Source organism: Wyeomyia smithii, chromosome 3 (assembly GCF_029784165.1).
Source record: "Wyeomyia smithii strain HCP4-BCI-WySm-NY-G18 chromosome 3, ASM2978416v1, whole genome shotgun sequence".
Classification (NCBI taxonomy): Eukaryota; Metazoa; Arthropoda; class Insecta; order Diptera; family Culicidae; genus Wyeomyia; species Wyeomyia smithii.
In genome coordinates, this window is record NC_073696.1 from 121,215,917 (window position 1) to 121,233,124 (window position 17,208).

At 40.4% G+C, this 17,208-nt stretch overlaps 1 protein-coding gene across 2 annotated transcripts in view; it reads left to right on the forward strand.

The window, feature by feature from the left end:
• The first annotated feature begins 2,092 nt into the window (after positions 1 to 2,092).
• The window catches only part of LOC129726939 (MAM domain-containing glycosylphosphatidylinositol anchor protein 1-like), a 146,952-nt gene continuing 131,836 nt past the window's right edge, over positions 2,093 to 17,208 (forward strand). The window contains exon 1 of one of the 2 annotated variants that reach the window (XM_055684231.1): positions 2,093 to 3,002. The gene's annotated coding sequence lies outside the window, so the exon portion shown is untranslated. The remainder of the gene's footprint in view (positions 3,003 to 17,208) is intronic. The other variant, XM_055684230.1, reaches the window with a different exon arrangement.

A 17,208-nucleotide genomic window follows, 5' to 3' on the forward strand; every position in this document is an offset into this window, starting at 1 on the left:
TCATTCATTTACTCTTCTCAACAGTTTCAAATATTGTTTCTCTAAGAATTTTAAAGTTATTCAGTAATGTAAAACTAAGTTTGGCGATGTGAATGAAAATTGAAATAAAAATCTGCATCTGGTTTAGGTAATATGAGTGTCGAAATTAATCATATCACTGGATTCCTTCATTGAAGTTTTCCAAACACTGTTAAATTTATCCAGTGTTGTAACTAGATCATATAGCACAGAAGATCAAAACAATGGTCGCAGTGGTCCAAATCTTACAAAAAAAAACCTCATAAATGCAAAACATAATTATGCAGCGATACGTCTATAGGTGCAACCTGAGACGTTGAGCGAAAAATAAATCTCAAATCCAAATTTATGTATACATTCAATTATTTTTCAGCTTTATTATTTAGTAGTACAGAGAGAATGACTTGTGTTTTTTCGCGGTCATGATTGCCATCATTTCCCCAAACTATGATTTTCAGAATTTTGTACCTAGTTGAACAAAAGTAGGCTCAAAGACCACGAGTCGCCCTTAGTTCGTATTATACCAAAAAAAATAAAAATACCGTTTTTTTACCGGTTTTATCGGTTTTTATTTTTATGAATACCGAAATACCGGTTTTTCGAAAAGTCCCTAATACCGACCACCCTACCCCGAACCTATTTTAAGCAGTTTCCATCTGTTTTGCAGGCGTTTTTTTGCAGCACCCGAAGTGGCTCCTGAATGACTGCAATAGAGGTCGATTTGTTTCAAATGCTGTTTTTTCACAGATTTCTTTGTGATTAACGGTATCCCTTATATTCGTAAGACAGCTAGACAACCAAAGTTTTCGTTTCCATCATTGAAATTGTCGATATTGATCAAAAAGCAAGAGTTTGAGGCCTATTTTCTGCGACTGATTGAAATAGGCGCTACTGCTTAAGCCGTTCCTTACCCTATTTTTAAGATAAATCTTTCAAACCAAGTAGCGTGAATTTTTGTATATATGTAATAATCTAATGGCAAACATCACACAATATGAGTATTTTCGAAATCGACATGATGCCCAGAAAATGACACCTGACTCTATTTTGAAATCCAAGGTGGCAACTTCTGGTTCTGGAAAACAGTCGAAAATGGCTAAATACCACCTAATATAAATATTTCCATACCTGGGATGATATAATGCATAAATGATGTTTCAAGATTTTGGTTTTTGGTTTACGGATGTTTTAAATTTGGTTTTATGGACCTAAATTTTCTTGGTTGATGTTACTTGTTTTCGTTCCTTTTTTTGTTTTTGGTCTTTGGAATAAAAATTTGTTGGAGAATTAAACAACAGTTAACCGTTTTCTCGCGGCCAGAAATCAGTAAAGTAATTGAGTAAAACTATTATAACAAATTAACTATTTGCACAATTGCCACACACTTTATTGCACAGGAAGGATAGATCGTCATTCAAATTTATAAGTTGTTGAACTATAATCACAGTCTAGAAGATAAGAAATTCCATACGATATCACCTGCGAGGAATGGATTAATGGACAAAATATAACATTCATGAAAATACAAAGTCGCTGCAAGTCGTTCAACCAAAGTATAAAGTGGCGGATTTTTAATATTTTGAAATTTGATACATATTGTTTCAAAGATACTTAAACTTATTCAGAGCTTATTCTTTGCATCAAAATAAAACAAACATGCTTATTATGGTAATTATGCTTCATCTCACCACGCGAGCTAGAGTCATCATTTTCAGTGTACTACAACAGAGCTGTTGCACATATCACTTTCATGCTTACCACCGAAACATGAAGGACATCGCATGAAATAAAGCGAAATAAACTGCACCCCTTCTGAATAGTCAAAATGCCAGCTCTTCTCAAAGGGGAAATTCCGCGATGTCGCTGAAATTTTCCGTGTACCAACAGAGTTCATTCACTGTGCTGGCGTTTTTCCGTGTACGAGTGTAAGGTCCTGCCACTCCGACTGTTATCCCTGCTGTTGAAAATAACGCTCTCTCGCCATTTCTGCCACTCTCAACTCTCCAGCGGATCAGTGAAGTTTCAGGCTTCTCTGCTCATCACGAGGATTGACCGACGCAGCGATTCGCGAAGTTTACCCAGAGTAACATCTCAGTTTTTCTACGGCTGCTGACGATAGCATATCACGCACAACGGAGCAAGTGCACGCAGGCAAACAGGACGAAATTTTTCACCGATTCGCCAATAACACAGTGCGTCCATTATAAAAATAGCTTGCTGTTGTACATAATAAAGTGCCCTGAGGGTTTTCTTCCGTTCCTTTTGCTTGCCTTGGTGGTGGCCGGTTTGTACTGGGAACAAGTGCGGAACACTAGGAATAGGAATATCGTTGGGGGCAGTGGGAAAAGTTTTCCATTTCGTAAAAATAAATTCCCTCGCATGATTAGGCCGCGCGACGCGTCAAACTCGCGGTGTTCGGCTTCGACAGAAACAAAGTGCGTTTTTGAAAGGTGATTAGTGAATCGCTGGATTACTGCGGAGAGACCGACCGATACTCAGTACTACCATTGGAAGGTTTAGAAAGGCAAAGATACGGCGTACAGTTTTCGCAGTTTGTGAGTGAGGAAGGACGTTTCGAAACGAAAACAGGAAGGAAAAGGCGTGCTTGCATACGGATAAGCAGTGGAGCCTTTGTAAGCATGCAAAGAAAATTTCGCCATGCAAAAGAGCGATGACAGCACAGGTTTAGCTTGTGGAAATGTGGAAACGTGAATAAGGTTTTTTTTTATTTCCCGTCACTCTCGTTGTTGGTGTTACTCGCCGAGGTAGTATATAGCAACAGTACAGGAGGAAGTTCTACATATCCTTAGTACACATCGTGGTGAATTGTTTTCGCTAGTACAACACGAAACCGAAAGACCGCTGAAAGTGTGTGAGATCAAAAGTTTGGCTTTTTTATTTGTACGCATACGAACGGTGTAGCGGCGGAAAGGTGAACCGGCTCCTGTATGCGGAATCACCCGAGCGGTTTGAAACAGGAACAGGTAGGTGTATTGCATTGTAATAAAAATAATGCACGAATATTTAAGACGACCGCCCCTGGGTTAACCACGCAAGTAACTGTAGCTTAACGAGACAGATGTTGAATTCTGTGTTTGTTTAGGTGTGGGAAATTTACATGTTACCGCGAATTGTAATAGATGTAAAAGGTACCGTAGATGAAAATTCTTTTTTATTTTGTTTGCCCGGCGAGAATGTTTCTTGAAAATGTTGATTCGGTTGAAGAAATTGTTCCTGATTGTGATATTAAAGTATAGAAACTACAAAAGAATTGAAAAGATTCAGGAGTAAACCAAAACAACCGTTTTCATTCTTATACATCCTAGTTGTTTAGTGAACAGAACCCTTAAGTTGAACCGAAAAGCTTCGGCAGCAATACTTATTAAGCGAGGCAGTTTTACGATTCCTAATCAGTTGATTGGCTAGTATAGTCACTCCACAATGTCTGGAATGCCAAAAGTGACTTATACTGATAACTGATTTATTTATATCAGATAAACACAGCGAGAAATGTTGGCGATAAAATATTCCCTGGATGACTGATCCACGGTTTTGAATCCAATGCTTAAACTTTTGCGTTTCAGTAATTTTTTATAAAATACTGGTTTAGTTTCTGTAAATAATAAGAACATTTAGTTTACAAAGCTACGAAATATTTCATTTATGTTTACGAAAACTATTGATTAGTAAATATTTCCATCTGAATCCGGTAGATCAATAAACTATCAACCGCCCTCATTCAAATCTGTCGGAACAGTTCAATAATTCACTGGAGCCTGTAAGATTATCACTCAATGGATGTGGTCTGCTGACCGCACCCATTGCCAAATCTATAAGTGAATCTCATGTAAACGAAACAACACTGATGTTCTAGTCGTACTGGGTTGCAATATGGCACGTGCCTCTTGTTCTGCTTTATGGAAGTTGTTTATAAACGTGTTGGTTAACTCAATAACATATTTGGCATTCGAATTGGCAGATTCAGTGCTTTCGGCCGGTAGCCCAGAGTATCGAAAGATTACCAGAGAACGCTTGAGCTAGCCAAATAAATGATGATGTGGAATCTTTTATTTAGATAGTCTTTTATATGTACAGCAAAAGCAAAGCCTAGATCTGCCAATCTGAAACTGGAGTTGACATCACAGTCGACAGTTAGTATTCAAAATCATAAAAAGTAAAAGTGCTGTGAAATTTTTAAAAGGTTTAATCTCTAAAATTATGGACCATACATACAAAGCGTCTGTTATTTCGAAGATATAATATACACTGGAAGAAATACCTGTGGTGCAGTTTAACAGATGAATCTCAGACACAATTCTAGAGAATTGTTATTGGTATATTGGCAGAAAGGATGAAGGCTCGGTATAATGGAGAAGTGCGCTTGAAACGAAATGGTAAAACCTGACGCATAGGCATAAATATAACACATAAATATAAATATAACATATTCATAATTACTATTTTGTTATTGAAGATGTTAAATTCAATACGTAGAATTAGTGATTTAAATGACTACAGGCAATCTAAACATATAAAAATGTAGCACTGTCTGCTTGATTCTTGGAGACTTGGAAACTACTGAACCGATTTGCGTGAAAATTTGCATTTATGGCTTTTTGGGACCGGGAAAGGGAGGGCTCCCGTATAAACATAACATAAACGTCAACATAACTCGAGCATTAATTAGAAAATTCAACTATATTTAACATGTAGAAGTCTTTTAAAAGCAAGAAATATACAACATACAATATATTATTTCAAATAGGGCATCAGCTCTATTATCGTCAGGTTTTACGTATCATCGTCAGGGGGGTAACTGATGTCCAAGATTGTTGATTTTTTGTATAATGTATTTTGTTCTTCATGATGCAGATCACCTTCCTGCGAAAAATTACTTCTCTATACCTTCATAGAGACTTCATAGAGAAAGAAATTGAACCAAATTTGACATGTAGAGGTTTTTGAGAGCAAGAAATATCTCTATGGTGGTTCGACTCCCCTCACGTAGCGAGAGCACACCATTAGTTCGTTGAAAAAGAGCATATTTTATTTATATTAACTTTTCCTCTTACATATGGATCATTCCATACGAAGTGACCACGGAAAAAAATTAACTTGGACACGACCATCACGGATTTGGCTCAAAGCTGGGGGAATTATTCATCTAGGTTCACTATGAAAAAATCCCAATTTTGGTGTCGATTGGAATACCCCCCGCTCTGTGGGACCCCCCTCTTTGAGACAAAGTCAGGCAATTTTTGTTCAAAATTCCGTTTTTCTTTTTCTTACAATTCATAGATGTAGGACGTCCGCAAAATACTGATAGATTATTTTTAAAGAAAATAAACCAAGGAATCCAAAAAAATATAATTTTTGACTGGAAGTGTTGCCAGATATATTATTTTTGTATTTGAAAACTAAATTTATGTGCCAATCTCGAGATATAGCATTTTTACAAAAATGGTTTCAAATTTCGTAATTAGTTTTTCGTAAAAATGCTATATCTCGAGATTGGCTCATATTACCACGGGGTGATAAGTGTTTCTTACGTAAAATTTTCCAAGAAACACGATGAAACCTTCAAATTTAAAATAAACTCAGCTACATTTGCCGAAAAATGCAAATTTGGTTTTTAACATAGAAAAATAATCTACCTGGCAACACTTCCGGTCAAAAATAATATTTTTTCTGGTTTCCTTGGTTCATTTTCTTCAAAATTCACTCATCACTATTTTTCGGGTGTCTTACGGCTATAAACTATAAAATAAATTAATTACGAAATTTACAACCATTTTCGTAAAAATGTTATATCTCGAGATTGGCTCATATTACCTCGGGATGATAGATGTTTCTTACGTGAAATTTTCCAAGGACACGAAATTATCAAATTTAAAATAAAAATGGCTGCATTTGCCGAAAAACGTAAATTTAGTTTGCAAATACAAAAATAATTTATCTGGCAACACTTCCAGTCCAAAATTAATTTTTTTTTGGATTCCTTGGTTTATTTTCTTTAAAAATCATCTATCAGTATTTTGCGGACGTCCCACATCAATGAATTGTAAGAAAAAGAAAAACGGAGCTTTGAACAAAAATTGCCTGACTTTGTCACAAAGAGAGGGGCCCCACAGAGCGGGGGGTATTCCAATCGACACCAAAATTGGGATTTTTTCATAGTGAACCTAGATGAATAGTTCCCCCAGCTTTGAGCCAAATCCGTGATGGTCGTGTCCAAGTGGAATGTACACTTCGTATGGAATGACCCATATAGTTTCTCAACATTGTTTATCTACAGTTTATGAAAGATTTTCCAGCGTGATGCAGTACTTGTTCTTGACGAAAATTGTTTCGTTCAGCCTAAGCGCCCGTTGTTTCACGCTGGCTGCCTATGTTTCTTTTTGGCTGCTAATGTTTCTTGAACGTCTTCAGCTCCAATCTTCCTTTGGCTCGTGAAACGTTGGACTTCGAGGTAGTTTTTTGACCACACCGCGAACTAAGGCACCTTTTACCTTAGAAAAAGCTTGTTCGGGTTTGTTGTCAAATTCTTTTTCTCGTCAACTTCGCAATACGCACCACTTCTAGACAAACGTTCTCCTGTTGCGCCAACTTCCTGAGCATTAATCCTGGTGGTGCACTGTACCATCGGTGTACGATGGCACGTCGTTCTTCAACGAAAATCTTTCCCATCATTCGATGTGTGCATTAAACTTTGCTGTGAGCTGTGTTCGGTTTGACGTTTAAGTGTAAACATTGAGCAGACAGACTACGCAAATAAAAATGTGTGTTCGAATAACAGCGTTAGAAAAGTTTGCACTTTTTTTCTGGTACAGTCTATAATTTTACATCTTTCTAAGTAACATCCAAGCTTTTCATATAGATTGGCTCACTTGTAAAAATCAGACGCTAAAAAAATTGCCAAAACCTACGCCAACGAAGAATAAGGATATCCCCTTTTAGATTCACCGACGAAAAACGTAAACTATTAGGAAGGAAGGGGGTTTGGTGAACATTTATGCTTGAAATTTGTGTATACTAAAATCTGACGGAAGAGGAATGATCCTAAATGTGTCTACGTGGTTTAGGGACAGCCCTTTCATAAAATATCCCCTGAATATATTTCAAAATATGACTAGAGCTAATTTAAACATATATAAATACAGCTATGTCTGAGGACTAGAGCTAATTTAAACATATATAAACACAGCTATGTCTTTCAGATCTTTAGAGACTTCGGAAATAGATGAACTAATCGGTGTGAAAATTTTTATTTAGGCGTTTTCGGGACCGGAAAAGCAATTGCTGCCATGCAAACATAATACAAACTTCTGCATAACTCGAGCACTAATCAAGCAAATTGAACCAAATTTGACATGTAGAGGTTTCTTGCTCTCGAATTATTTGTATGGTGGTTCCACACCGCTCCCTCTTCTGGAACGGAGGATTCCCTCCACTCGGAATGCAAAATTAACGATGGTTTTTTTTTACGCGGATTCTGGAATTCACGCGGTTTTTTTACGCGGATTCCGGAATTTACAATTAAGCTACAATCAAAGTTTAGATGTCAGCTGATGCCGTACGGTATCACCCGCCGGGAATGGGTTAAGCAGTCCCATATTAGTCTCAAAATTTTCATTTTAAATAGCGAGTGTGTGCTTTAGATTTGCACTTTTCTAAGTAGTATCCAAAGTTTTCTTATTGATTGACCCATTTGCGTAAAACGAAGATAAAAAATATTTTCAGAGCCAAGCCGGTTTGTTTAATAGGTGTAATGTCTTCGCCAGAGTAAATAGTAGTTTTGTGCTTCCCAAAAAAAATATGCACTGTACATTTTTTTTTGAGGAAAAAATCGATAAAAATTAAGTTTTTAAAAACGCATTTTCTTCAATGGCGAAACAGTTGCCTTTTTCTGAAGAGGTTTTATATTTGAGAGGATTGAGGAACCGTCCGCCGGGGTGAGATTAAGCCACGGGGGTGAGATTGAGCCAAAACGGGAAATGTTTGTATGTTAAATTACTTGAGATTTCTAGAACCCAATACCTCAAATTCAATACTTTACGAAACATGACATATTTATTCACAACTTCAAATGGTTTATAGATTTTATCAGTGAACTGTTTCACTTATAGACCGTTCCGATAATTATAAATACACTTACGATCAACCGTCATTTCAAATAACGTGCAGTATTCAACCAAACGTTGGCTGCGTCCTGTTGTTTACATCCAAAAGAAACAGATGCTGTCATTTTTTTCTAACATTTAGTGCGAAATTTTGAAAATGCGTGGCCTTTCTCCCGAGCAAAGAAAGCGAATTGTGCACAAATTGGGCACCGTGAGTGGTCTTTCTATAAGAAAATTAGCCAGAGAAGAAGGTATAAGTGTCGGAGCAGTTCAAACCGCATTGCGGAAGTATTGTGAAGAGTGCACATTTACTAATGCCCCAAGACGTGGTAGAAAACCCGGGCCTGTTGATCCCACAATGGACAAAAAGGTTAAGGAATACTACAAGCGGCATCCTTCAGTATCAGTACGAGATGTGGAGAGAAAGCTTGGGACCTCGGCGAGTAACGTTATGCGCGCCAAGGGAAGAATGGGTCTGCAGACCCGTCGGAAGCAGAAGCAGCCAAAACGAAATCCAAAACAAGCTGAATCTGTGAAACCGAGAGCTCAGAAGCTTTATGACAAATTTCTGACCAAAAAAATGGGGTGTGTTATCATGGATGACGAAACCTACATAAAACTGGACTATAAGACTCTACCAGGACCGCAATTTTATACATCACCGAAGGGAAAGGATGTCCCTGGACCAGTGAAAGCCATTTACACCGAAAAATTCGGCAAGAAGGTAATGGTTTGGCAGGCCATTTGTGAATGTGGGAAAATATCTCGTCCATGTGTGAAAGAGTGTTTGCAGAAATGGTTGTTACCCATGGTTAAGCAGCATAACAATCCACCAATCTTTTGGCCCGATCTTGCTTCCTGCCATTACTCTAAGGATGCACTAGGGTGGTATAAAACAAATAATGTCACATGTGTCCCAAAGGAGATGAATCCTCCAAACTGCCCTGAAATTCGTCCTATTGAAACTTTTTGGGTTTTGACCAAGGCAAAGCTGAGGAAATATGTCAAACCAGCGGACAATGTTGAAAAATTTAAAAAAGATTGGCTTAAAGCGGTAAAAATGGTCGGAGAACACACTGAGCAAAAGCTTATGAGTAGTATTAAGAGAAAAGTAAGAGAACTCGCGTATTCTACGAAAAATAATCCCAACTTGAATTGAAACTGGAAAGAAAACACTTATTATCTATATTTCAAAATAAAATGACCCGAGAAATCCTATATTTTTTGTTTTATTCAAGAAAGAAGATGTATTTATAATTTTCGGAACAGTCTATAAATTATGTTTCAACGTACAGGGTGAAAAACATGCGCAAATAACGTTACCCAAAAATGTCCCAGGCAAACCAACCCGATCAAGAACTCACATCAACTTAATGCTCAGTTGGTACGTTAGGATGTCGTCTCGAATGTGTTGAGGAAATATTATGCATTGAATCTGTGTTGGCTCAGGAAATTATGTTTTTCCAAACTGTACACTTTTCGAGCCCTTTTGGGGTGAGATTGTGCTAAGCTATAATGAACGGTCCAGTGTGCGGAATTCACATTCACGACAAAATTATATCAGTATACACTAAAACACTTGCGTTGTTTACATAGGGTATGTTGTCTAGCTATGGTATTATTTAAAATAATGACTAAAAGCTTGAGAACAGTAAGCTAACAACTGTTAGATGGAATTTTACAATTACTGATATTGCTTATGGAATGTAACAAAATTTGTACACATATTCTATATAAACTGATGAGTTTTAAAACGAGGAAGGAGGGTTTTGGGTACGTTTCTAGCGGTTTTAAGATCTCCAATGGAATATAAAGTGGTCAATGACACATAATAATTGAAACGAAAAGTTTTCTCAGGCCTTATGTCCTATGTCCTAAGCTGTCTGGAGACGCCACTGTGTGTATAGAGACTGTCTATAAACCATGTTCTCATGACTGGTTACTCCAGCTATCGATTTGATCCAGTCATACATTTTTCTCTAATTCATATGAAACGTAGTTTCTGGTCAACCCCCTACAGCCCCTTAATAGTCCACGTTGTTTATGGTCGTCCCTATACTTACTGTTTTATCATGTTATTCATGTGAATTATTCGTAGATACACTACTGTTCATTTAACAAGTATTGAATTCGACTTTTTGTTTAACTTAACCATATTTGCGGCAGTCGTTAACTAAACATTTAAGTGTGCATTGGCGTGATTTGGATGAAAATCATTGCCATAAATGAGTGCATTACAAGCTAAGGAACAAAAACGTGTAATTTTTGGCACAATCTCACCCCGGCAGACGGTAGTAAAAGTTACGTATACTTTATATTGCATTATTTTTTTCTCTGTATGGACTCAGCACTGCGACCAAGAACATTTTTTCTTCACCTATTATTTATTTGACACGGCACAAATAGACAGAATCTGAAACATATTATCTATTGTGATATTGCCCAGGTGTTTTGTACTCCATACTTCATATCATTGGCAGTATCACTCTTGAAAGAAGGTGACTTGCTTATTAATTCTGTGCAAGTTCTTCGGGCCACTGCTCCCTTACACCGATCCTTTTTCACTCCTGCTAACATCGTCAATCCAAATTCCCTGGAAAGATCTTAACAAACTTGCCCTTTCTGGCCAAATTCATTGTGAGAGGGGCTTATTTGGTCGAGAGGATGGAGTCTTACCAAACCTCACCCGTTGTGTCAATATCACCTTTGTTTGTATGCCTAAAAGGCATACTGGTATGCCTAAAAGACATACTGGCAGAAGCGCCACTGCGACAGGAATGATTTTTTTTTATTTACAAAAAAATATTTGACAGTTACCTATATCTAGTGTCTTACATTAGAAAGTGTCATATAAACTGAGAGTAAATTCCTTGTCCCCGCTGCCGACTTACTTATTTACTTCAGCAACCTAGAGCCGTAGTGGCTCGTGCCGTATCAAGAATTTTCCTCCATTCCTTGAAGAGAACCGATTTTACCGCACTGTCGTCCGGCATCCTTTCGACATGCCTGGCCCACCGTAGCCTCCCGACCTTCGTCAGGTGTGCTATGGGAATCTCTCCAAGTAGTGCCTGTAGCTCGAGTGGCACCTACGCCACTCTCCGCTTTCGGTTGTACTCCACCAAATATTGTGCGCAACACTTTCCGTTCAAATACGGCCGGTGCGCGTATGTCCTCTGTGAGCAGCGTCACGGTTCCGAGTCCATAGAGAACTACGGGACTAATTAGGGTTTTGTACATCGTCAGTTTCGTGCGGCGTCGTATGCTTCTGGATCGAAGCGTCCTGCGAAGGGCAAAGTAGGCTCGATTTACAGCTTGAATGCGTCGTTGGACCTCCTTACTTGTGTAATAGTCGGCGGTTACCAGAAATCCCAAGTGTAAGAACTCCTCTACCACTTCGAGTTCGTCGCCGTCCATGACCACCGTCCGTGGGAGGCGAATGTAAGTTTTTTTCCGAGACTCTTCCTTTCATATACTTGGTTTTCGACGCATTTATTTCTAGTCCAACTCTTCTAGCTTCCACTTTTTGTCTGGCGTAGATTGCCTCTGCCGTCGCTGAGTTTCTTGTAATAATGTCCAGGTCTACCTTTGCTGAAAATCGTGCCTCTCGTTTCGATGCCCGCCCGTCGGATTACACCCTCAAGGGCAATGTTGAACAATGTGCAGGATAATCCATCTCCTTGTCTCAACCCTCTGCGCGCTTCGAAGGGACTCGAGAGTCGGACACGTAACACATCACTCGGTCTAGGGTAGCTTTGATAAGTCGTGTAAATTTATCCGGAAAACCGTAGTCGTGCATTATTTGCCATAGCTGGTCTCGATCGACTGTATCACACGCTGCCTTGAAGTCCACGAAAACATGATGTGTGGGCATGTTGTACTCTCGGCATTTCCAAAGGATCGGAGAGTGAAAATTTGAGCCCGATTTATACTGCCCTACGAATTCTTTCGCTAAAGGAGATGGACGGCGGAGTAGGATTTTGGAGAGAACTTTGTAGGCAGCGTTGATTGGCGTTATGCCGCGGTAGTTGCTGCATTGTAGCCGATCGTCTTTTTTATATATGGGACATACAACACCTTCCATCCATTCCTCTGGTAGTTTCTCTTCCTCCCAAATCCTAGAGATTACCCAGTGGAGTGCCGTTGCTAGTGCCTATTTTCTGTGTTTATAGAGCTCTGCCGGAAGCCTTTCCTTGCCGGCGGCTTTGTTGTTCTTAAGTGACTCAATTTCCCGTTCGATCACTAGGATATACATAAGGAACTAGGACACTACTGTCGTGTGTAGGCACTCCAGGGATAACTTCCCTTCCACCCCATTCCGTTGCTCCGCTATTGAGGTGCTCATCGAAGAACTGCTGCCACCTATCAACCACCTCGCGCTTGCTTGAGGTCAGGTTTCCCTCCACGTCCCTACACATATCTGGACTCGGTGTGTAACCTTTACGGGATTGGCTCACTTTTTTCAAAAAACTTTCGTGTATCGTTAGCCCGAAACAGTTGCTCCAGCTCTTCACGATCTCTGTCCTCCAGCTGGCGCTTCTTCCCCCACAGAATCGTGGTCAACTCATTTCGTGCTCGTCGGTATTTGGCCACGTTCTCTCTTGTGGCGATGCTTAGATAATTTTTCCATGCTCTTTTCTTCCTCTCCATCGCTTGTTGGCATTCCCCGTCAAACCAGTCATGGCTCGACGTTACCACACCTAGTGCCGCGGATGCGGCCTCTCCTATGGCCGAGCGTAACTGCCCCCATCCATCGTCGAGAGTCGAAGCACACAACTCTTCCGTGGAAGGTAGTGCCTCCTCGAGTAAGCGCGCGTAGTTCTCGGCAGTCTGCGTGGTCAATTTGATTTGTTGTCTGGTGGTAAGGTGATCTCCAGGTAGTTTTGTGAATATCTTTGCGTGGAAACAAGGTGCTTCTAAATCACTAGGCCTCGGGAAGCTGCGAAGTAGATGCATCGTTGGCCGTTGTCGTTCGTGTCGGTGTGTAGGCTGTGAGGCCCTCTCACCGGTCTATATACATCGCTTCCCTACCAACCTGGGCGTTCATATCCCCGATGACGAACTTGATGTCTCGTGATGAGCAGTCATCGTATGTTGCCTCCAACTGCGCGTATAACGATTCCTTCTCGTCGTCAGGTCTACCTTCATGCGGGCAGTGAACGTTGATGATGCTGTAACTGAAAAAACAACCTTTAATCCTCAACAGACACATTCTCTCGTTGATCGCCTTCCAATTGATCACGCGATCCTGCATTCTGCCCATAACACAAAAAACCCGTTCCCAGCTCGTTGATTGTTCTACCACCACTCTGGTAGAACTGGGCCACTCCACGGACTTTCCACACTTTTTCACCTTTGCGATAGATCTCCCGCAGAGCCACGATGCCGATCTTCCGGGGTTCTAGCTGCTCGAGCAGCACCCTGTCTTCGCGCACAAAATTTAGCGACTTGCAGTTCCAGGTACCGAGTTTCCACTCGTGGTCCGTTTTTCGTTGCCTAGATCCATGCTGAATGTTCCGAGATGTATTTTCTTGAATGTTCGAAGTGTAATTGTTTAGGTAGGTTGCCTTACTAGGGCTACGCTACCGAGTCTCGTGATGGGGCTGCCATCTTGGGTGTAGCGTTCGAGACAGCACGTTTCTTTTTTCAGCCGCCCGCTCCGGGTCAGACGCTGTTATGAGCCGCCCCTAACCTGGGAAACAGACGCTCAGAAAGGCTGAGCCCACCTCCCCCTTCCCTGTCAGCATACGACCAAGGTCCCACCACGGGTTGGTTACCATGATCTTCGCTTGGTTACTCGTATCCTGGCTGGTACCACGGGGAGGTAGGGATAAGAGTTGCTGGGCAGAATGCTATGGACCACAATGGGGTCTATTTTATGCCAACTAGTACGGATTGTACGGAGCGTACCTGCTCTGTCCAGCCGTTTACCACCGACTCCGAGCTGAAATTGATGTTATTGAAAATTAAAACTTGATGTTCTTCAAACAGAAATAAATAGGCAGCATATGTGGTGTGTTCCGTTTTGCCAGGATATCACAAACTGCTGTGTCCCATGGTTGAATTCCTTGTGCCCTGTGACCTGGTGTCACGGTAAACAGTGGAACGGTTGTATTTTGTAACTGGCCTCGATTGCTGTACCCAGATCCTAGGACGCTCAAACTAATTTATGGAGTTGAGAGACGCAAGCCTCAATTCGGTGTTACATGGTTGATGAAACCAGTGACTCTGTTAAGGTTGCTGCTCCATACGTGATGAGAGGTAACTTTCAAAGGAGTTGATCCTCGATGAAGCAAGAGTCCACGAAAATGGATCCATGAGCAAATGCACTGAGTGGGGTTAACCAACCTTTCTCGAAAGCACCATTAGGAAGTTGTGTTAAGAGTCACTTGCGTAAGACTCGATTGATTTGCATCACATTTTCCCGAACAATAAGGACTACATCTGCAGCATAATCAATGATTTCGTAGCTAAGCTTCGATAGCTTGTTATAAAACATGTCTATGACCAGTGAACATAGAAGAGAAGAAAGGATTCTTTCTGAGTATATTCCTTGATTACTTTTACTGTGACAAACATATCTCCTACTGCAGCTGTGATTCTCATTATCGAATGCATTGTTTGAATCCAGCTCATTGTAGTATTGTCGACTCCTATATTTCGTAGAGCCGTATGAATAGATGCAAGGACGTTTCATCGAAAACTTCCTCAATATCAAAAAAAAAGCGCAGACCGCTATCTTTTCATATTTTAGCAACTTCTCGACCATCATCACTAATAAATGTAGAGCGGTTTCAGTGGATTTACCCTGTCTTGTCTTTTTTGGTATACCTTTGAAACAAACACCAACTGAACGCTCCGCTAGCTGTCCGGGATATGCCCCAGAGTGAAGCTGCCTCCAAAAATGGTTGAATAGTTCCGACATGATGATTTCGGCCAAGTTTGGCAGAAAGATTGGTAGAATGCCATCCGCTCCTGGTAACTTGGTGACTGAAAAGATCTTATTGTCGAGTTGAACAGTCGACGAACAAGTACCGCGGAATCATGTGACGTCTGAATCTGAGTCGTTGGTCTGAATCCAAGGTTCTGTAAGTCTTCGTAGTTTGATCCGGAGATCAATGGCGCGCCAGGAAAGTGGAACCGCCAGTATTTCTCTGGTAGTGACAGTCAAACTACTATCTTGCTTTTTCAATTATCCTGAACCATATCGCCAATTACAATTCCCTGCAGAGTATTATTATTGCTCTGGTTAGTTTTTCTATAAGGGAACTTATCTTGTAAAGAGAAGGCCATCATAGTTCCCTTTGCAAAGAGCTTGCTGCCATAGCTCTGGTCAATTTTACAAGAAAAACTTAAATTTTATTCTACCGAAACCTCGTTACTCCTGCCAATAACGCGTCATATTCACAATTCCCCGGAGAGCACTACTTTAAGTTTTATTTTGAGAGAGCTATATCTTGTCAAGAGGAGAGTCGGTTAGGATATTGTAGAACTCAGCGTGATGTCATTAGTAAACCAGATTTGTCTTGAATATCATCACGTCTGCCGATGTGATTTTCCAATAGTATTGAGAAATCTTAAAATCATTTTTCTCCTTTGCTTGATTTGAATCATGGGAGAAATATACGAAGAACGGCAGTATTAGTATCAAATAAAATCTGCATATTTTGCAGAAGAAATTTATTCTAAAGCGAAAATCATCATCCAAATTCAACAAAAAGAGCCTGAAAACGAAAACCACTCTCGAAGCCATGGGTAAACAAATTTTCATTAGGCACCCGCCGTTCATTCTTCCTCGTTTGCCTAAAAAGGTAACAAACATCCATATACATTAATCGAACGATAAGCAACGAAACGATATAGGCTCTTAACCTAAACAACCCCATCACTTCCCAGCTTAAACCAGACCTGCTACAATCGATTCTTCATCTCCTACCTTTGCTACTTACATTTTTCCAAGCAATTTTCCCATAATATTTAATGGATCATTGATTTGGAAAAGATTTAATAAATAAAATTTTTGAATGTTTCCAAACGTTATTACGTGATTGAAATTGCAAGTCAGAGGAACGCCGGGAGCCCTGGTACGACGGTGCCGTCAAGTTTACCCGTTCATTGTTGTCGTTTTTAACTTTTACAGACGACCACATCTGCGCCGTCCTTGCCGTGCTTGGCAGTGCACCAGCCAGGAGCTGCTTCGCCTTCCAGGAGATGGTGGGGTGGTGATGGCGGCAGGCAGATTCGACGGAAATCAGAAGAAATAGCGAGCAAACGTGCGGTCGTTTTTCCTCCAGAACGGTCGCTTCCAGACAGGGGTGACGGATAGGGATATTTGCTTTCGTACATTGGGTTCTCAATATATAATGTCGCAAGCATCCACTGGCGAATGTTGCGACGATTCTGGTTGTTCGAGCTGGGAAATATTTGAGAAAGAACGATGTGAAAAGAGAAGGATGATTTCTTTTTAAATTCTATATTTAGTCACGTTTTCGAAATTACTCATTGCAACCAATTGTTAAAGTTAAGAAAAAAAAAGTGAAACCAATTCCACAAGCCACTATTATGCAGTTCGTTTGCTCCGTTTTCAGGGCAACCTATTAATCAACAGTACGTTAACGCTTCGGAGAGTTGCTCTCTGGTTTCCGGTTAAAATGGAAATTTTTCCAACCAAAGCAACCTTCAATGATGTTTTTTATCAGAATTATTTACTATTTATGAGAAGTCAACGAAATAGTATGGAAGGTATATACATCAGCTGTCGACAAGCGAAGGCGAAAGGAAACAATTGAAAAGGGTTGAAAGTTTCCTCATTCATCGCCCACACTATTCCTTTAGTTTTGCCAGGGACGAGGACAAGTTTACACTTTTCTGCAAATTGTGCTTCCTCGTTGTCAACTCTTGGTCAGACAATCTCTTTCTACCGTCCAGGCCTTCAAGATGGAGAGATAGAGCTAGGCATGCGGCACTCATTTCGAGATTGGAAAAGTGTGGCTTTTCCGCACCAAAGCATTCCACATTCTCCGGGGCAACTGGAAAGACGATGACGACAAGGGCTCTAGCAGTGCAATCACAT